Below are 5,888 nucleotides of genomic sequence, written 5' to 3'. Positions count from 1 at the left end.
AAGCTAAATAAACTTGTACCTGGTAATATTTTCAAAAGTTACTATCACCCAATTCTTTACCCCACATAAAAAGTCAATGATCCAACCCTATGGTGAAATGTGAGCCCACTTAGCAACTTAGGAGTGCCTAACATTCACCATTGGGTAAAGGGGTGCCACTACTATAAAGCAGGAAGCTGAGGCTGCAAATGTTTTGATCAAAGGTGGCTTCTCCTATGTAAATGTTTAAAATGGCTTTTGATACTGTTGACCATCCCCTCCTCCTCAAAAACTCCACTCTCTTGGCCTCCAAGACTCTGCTCTCTCCTGGTTCTCTTCCTACCTATTGCAGCCCTCCTTCAACGTTACCTATAACTCTGTCTCCTCCTCTCCACTACCTCTTTCTGTAGGGGTTCTTCAAGGTTCTGTCCTTGGACCCCTTCTCTTCTCCATCTACAACTCCTCCCTTGGTCACTTGATAAACTCCCAAGTACCAGTACTTTAAGTACCATCTCTATGCTGATGACACACAAATTTATCTTTCTACTCCTCACTTCATCCCTTCAGTCTCCTCTCGCATTACTTACCTACTAAATGACATATCGGCATGGTTGTCACTCCACTTCCTCAAACTCAATCTTTCCAAAACTGAGCTCATACTATTCCCTCCAGCACGTTCCACCTCCCCTGACATCTCCATCAAGATCTATAATACAACCAGGGAACTAGGTGTAATCCTAGACTCCCATCTGTCCTTTCAGCCCCAAATCCAATCACTGTCCAAATCCTGTAGACTTCACCTCCTCAACATCTCCAAGATACACCCATTCTTAACCTCTGAAACTACTAAGCAACTTATTCACTCCCTGGTTATCTCTCGGTTTGACTATTGCAACTCCCTCCTCATTGGCCTACCTAATCACAGGCTGTCCCCTCTTCAGTCTATCATGAATGCTTCTGCCAAACTCATCCACCTTACTAAACCTTTCCACGTCTGCCATCCCTCTCTGCCAATCCTTCCACTGACTTCCCATTGCCCAACAAATAAAATTCAAAACATTAACAATCACATATAAAAACATTTATTACTCTGCCCCAAATTACATCACCAATCTTGTCTCCAAATATAACCCAAACCTTCCTCTCCGCTCCTCCCATGACCTCCTGCTCTCTAGCTCCCTTGTCTCCTCCTCCCATGCTTGTCCAGGACTTCTCCAGAGCCTCCCCCATCCTCTGGAACTCTCTATCCCAATCTATCAGACTATCGCCTACTCTTCCCACTTTTAGGTGATCTCTGAAAACCTATCTCTTTAGGGAAGCCTATCCTGCATTCGGCTAATAATGGAATCTTCTATTCCTCCTACCAGTCCATCCCCCACAGTTATTACCTTATGTACCACCAGCCCCTTCCTCTTAGATTGTAAGCCTCAAGGAGCAGGGCCCTCCTAACCCTCTTGTATTGAACTGTATTTTTGCTGTATTGTCTCCCTATATTTTGTAAAGCGCTGAGCAAACTGTTGGCGTTATATAATTCCTGCATTATAATAATAATTAAAAGAAAACGTTTTTCCATGCAGTGGGGTTGTGCCCCATCTCTATGCAGCTCCTTCCACCTATACATGTTACACCCCAGATTCAGGCTTCCACAGTAGGCAGGAAGTCCACATTTTATGGATTACCTGAGTGCAGTCTCTCAACTAGGTAACCCTTTGACTGATAACAGCAACATACTATAATTAAATAAAATGAAAAAAAACTGGATATTAATTTGTGGATCCATATAAACGTGTATTTAGTTAAACACATCGTATTAAAAAGCATAGCTAAAATAAATACACATAGAAATAAATAATAATGAAAAGATACACATTCTATTTAATGTCCCAATGGGAATCCACAGGATGAATGGAACAGACACAGGCATGATACAAGGACATGAATCAGACAACAATAAAGAGTACTATTTTGTGCATAAAGTGCACACAAATTCATTAACAGAGAGCAAGCAGTTTATGGATTCCTGAGGGCAACCCCTCAATTTTTAAAGACTACCTAAGTATTTTAATATAGCTATTAGACACTCTTCCTTTTCATCTGCAGACACTGACTACTTTTAATATAGACAGCTGCAAGGATTAGATTATTGCTCAGAAGATATTCTTGAGAGGCAACTGTTCCTTGCGTTAGGCTCCATCTTTTTATCTTCCCATCCAGACACAGCCATGGGCTGAGATATGAGCAGAGATGGAAAAGTATTTTGAAGATTCCTTAGCTAGTTAGAAGTATTTTCTCTGGGTGCCAGAGCAGCTGGAAAATACAAGCTCTGAAAAAAAGATCACAATAAGGAAAGATGATAAAACTAATGTTGTGACCTTACCAACAGTTATATGGGGGAAAGACTAAGATCATGGCAGGCTGGAATAAATGGATTTAGCATCTGAACATATACAGTATTTCTAATACACATTTCACATGAGCAAAATAGATGCATTTTTTTAAATTCTGTCTACTTGACAGGAGTCACTAGTTGCTTGTATGCAATTTGTGTGGCTGTTTGGTGAATGCAGGCTGTTATATGCATAGATTCTGATTTACCAAAGCAAGTAGTGCATGTTTACTTTCAAAGTGGATTTTCACTTTGCAAAATTACTTTTCTCTTATCTTAGTGAAAATTAAACTAAATGAAAATGTACTTTGCAAAGAATAACCAGTCAAGCAATGGACAGTAAAAATTAGAATTTTGCTTGTACATGATTAGAAGATTTAAATCAGAACAACTTTATCTTAATGACTAAACTAAGTGAACACTCACGCTGCAAAGAGAAAATTCGCTTAGCTTAGATAATGAGTGAATGTTGTGTTGATTTCAGTTATCCAATCATGTTCATGCAAAAATCTTGTTTGTTTAATTTTCCTTCCATGTGGTCGAATATTTTTTTGCAAAACAAATTTTACCTTTGTTTCACCGTATTTACTAAGATAAGTGAAAATTCAACATGCTCTGCTGTCCTAGTAAATGAAGCACACCAAGCTCAATTCAAAACATAACAGATCTCATGCACAAAGACAAAGATCTATCAAGATTGTATGTTTCATGTCTGCTCAATGTGGCTTACAGTCCATGTGTGCCATAAAGGCTGATCTGGTGGCACCTGCCATAAAGATCCAGTTTTAAAGATGCATGGCGTGCAGACCTGTTACAATAACAATTCAAGGCAATACGAGTCACTGGGTCTATCTGACACTTTTCCTCATTTAGCATTTGCCCTTTCCGATTTTTTCACTCATTCAACAATTTACAGTCTATCTATTTCAATATTAATTCTTCCATTCCAACACCCCCTCTACAAATCCAACACTCTTTGGTCCAACACTAATGCTAGACATACACGTATAGGTTTCTCTTGTTCAGCCCAGGTTAAACGAGAGAATTCTAATAGATACATCACATCAGGCAGCATGGATGGTGAAACCTCCCAGCGCTGGCTAATTGTATTCTCGAGAAATGCAGATGTCTAGGCCTTTTCATCCTAGCTGTACACAGTACTTCCCTCTAACATCTAGGAGGTTTGATCCCTGTTGAAAAAGTCCGGATGTGACGAAACGCGTCTGGGGCACATGACGTAGTGACGTATTGACGTTTCCGGAAGTGCCGTGGTGGCCATCTTGGGTTCTGGAACACGCGGCTGTGCATATCCTTGGGACTTCCATTTACCACCTGGCTCTCCTTCAGAGTTGTAAGGCTATTAGCTTGAAGCTACTGCTAAGGAGTGATGTTGTCTTGATTGTTCCACTATATGGAAGCTGATCTCATCGTTTTTTAATGTAAGTTGCTACAATAAAACCTGTGTGTTATTTAATACAAACACGGAACCCTGGTCTGTTTATGAGGTCTATGGGAGGTGTATGGAGAAGATGAGTGATATATTGTTTGGAGGCAATCCCATCCTTACTATGGATCCTATGCTGGTTTTATCTACCTTAGGGTAATTATGCACTTTTACTATATGGTGTGCAGAAGGTTTATTTATTATATTGTTGGAGTTTGAACATCTCACGACTGCTGTGACACTTTAGTTTCTGCATGTAACACATGTGGCACTATTTTTAAGACCTAGGATATTACACTATGTTTAGATCTTTTATCTTTGAGGTATATGAAGATTTTCTGGAGTTCATCATCAAATCTGCCCTAGGACCTGAATTATTTTGAAATCACTTGCAAGTGTGTTTTTGGACTTTATCTGGATTTTATTTGGACATTGGGCTGTATTGATATTTTTGATGTGTTTATTTATTTAAATCAAGTCTGTTATAAAAAAACTTTTAGCCACTAAGCTCTGTCACCATGTTGGCTCAGTGTTTGTCATTTTTATTTTTCATAGGAGCCGTCCTTTTGCCTTGTACACACCATAAGAATATAGGATGAATGATCATCCATGTTTTCTTCATGCTACTCTCATATTGAAAATGAAAAGGTTACTAAAGCTACAAAATTCTGGTAAAACAGAATACATCATCAGAAATGATTTAATGTATTGTATTGTAAATTATTATTTTGTTTCTGAGCATGTGTGGTCTTTTTTATGTACAAATACTATACTAATTACACAAAATTAATTTGTTCTGTTATCTTACAAGAAATATTTTCGAGCTTGTCCCTTTGGAAATTTTCGCATGAACTGTTGTGATCGGCTCTTGATAGCTGTGTACTAACAAATAGATTATCAGACAATCACTACTATTGCATTTTTTTTCCGTCCTATTTTGTCGTGTGTACTAGGCATAGGGCTCCCACAAGCAACAGTAAGTATATTTATGAAGATTGTCCTCTCCATTTGTGTAGGTCTTATTCATGCTAAAAGGTTAATGGTTTCCAAAGAAGTTGGCTTAACAACATTCACACTTGAGCTAAGTATCTTTGGTCATTTTTCAGGCTTTTTTTTAACATTTGTCTAGGCGATTTTGCATGCGGTACAGGCTTGAGTATTTTTTTTTTTCAATGATCTTAAGCCAATAGAAAGCAAGCCACTAGGAATGTACATTTTTAGTCATTGTTTGCATGTTATTCAGATCTATTTAGGTCTATACTTTTTCAAGCTTCAAGGGACAATTTGCTCAGGTGTGAACGACACCACTGAAAATAAATGAAATTCTACTATCTAGTTTAGAAGTGCTGGTTAAGCTTCAAATCCTTATACTGTACACTATATGTGCATTAATGACAGCACTAGGAACATTGGAATGTAGGCTAATCCGAAAAAAAGACTGATTTGAATGGGGGAGTGTACTCTTTATATAGGTTTTGGCAATATGTCATATCTCCTAACTTTGTGAGATGGGAAAGAGGGACATATTATAGCATAAAATAATATATTATTATATTAAAATATTTAAGGAAGGGACATACCACTGCCATATCTCCAGCAACATAGACCATGAGGATTTCTGTGGAAAAAACGACTGGTTTAACCCAAAACATTTTTCATCATTACTTTTAATTTATTATGGCTTTTCAAAATAACAATTATAATAATTTAAAGGTTAGTTAATAACTGAAAGGATAAAATAATAATTTAAAAAAAAAAATAGAAGTCTATGCATCAGGCCAAAAAATAGGGACAACTGAAGAATGTAGAGGAACAGAGAGATTTGGGTTAACAAGAGGGACTGTTGGGAACTATGTTAAAGTGGAGCTCCAGTCTATTCAGAAAAAAAATAAAAGTTAGCAGCTACAAAAATTGTAGCTGCTGACTTTTAAAATTAGTCACTCACCTGTCCCAGGATCCAGCCGTGAGCTCACCGCAGCCAGGTCCTTGGTCCCCAGTGCCGTCATCTTAAGTGTGGGCTCCCAGCTTTGACAGCTTCACAGCTGGGTGCCCACTGCGCATGCTCAAGCAGCTCTGCAC

General features: G+C 38.3%; 1 long non-coding RNA gene across 1 annotated transcript; it reads right to left on the bottom strand.

Moving 5' to 3' along the window:
- Positions 1-1,746: 1,746 nt before the first annotated feature.
- On the bottom strand, positions 1,747-5,428 carry LOC149467857 (uncharacterized). The gene is made up of 2 exons (XR_016311820.1): positions 5,390-5,428; positions 1,747-2,302 (listed from the first exon to the last, which is right to left on the bottom strand). It is a non-coding gene; the product is annotated as an uncharacterized LOC149467857 (long non-coding RNA).
- Positions 5,429-5,888: the final 460 nt, after the last annotated feature.

This window comes from Staurois parvus, unplaced genomic scaffold (assembly GCF_062004578.1).
Source record: "Staurois parvus isolate SC_StPar_1 unplaced genomic scaffold, SC_StPar_1.0 ptg000098l, whole genome shotgun sequence".
Lineage (NCBI taxonomy): Eukaryota > Metazoa > Chordata > Amphibia > Anura > Ranidae > Staurois > Staurois parvus.
This window is presented reverse-complemented; position numbering and strand designations above follow the sequence as displayed.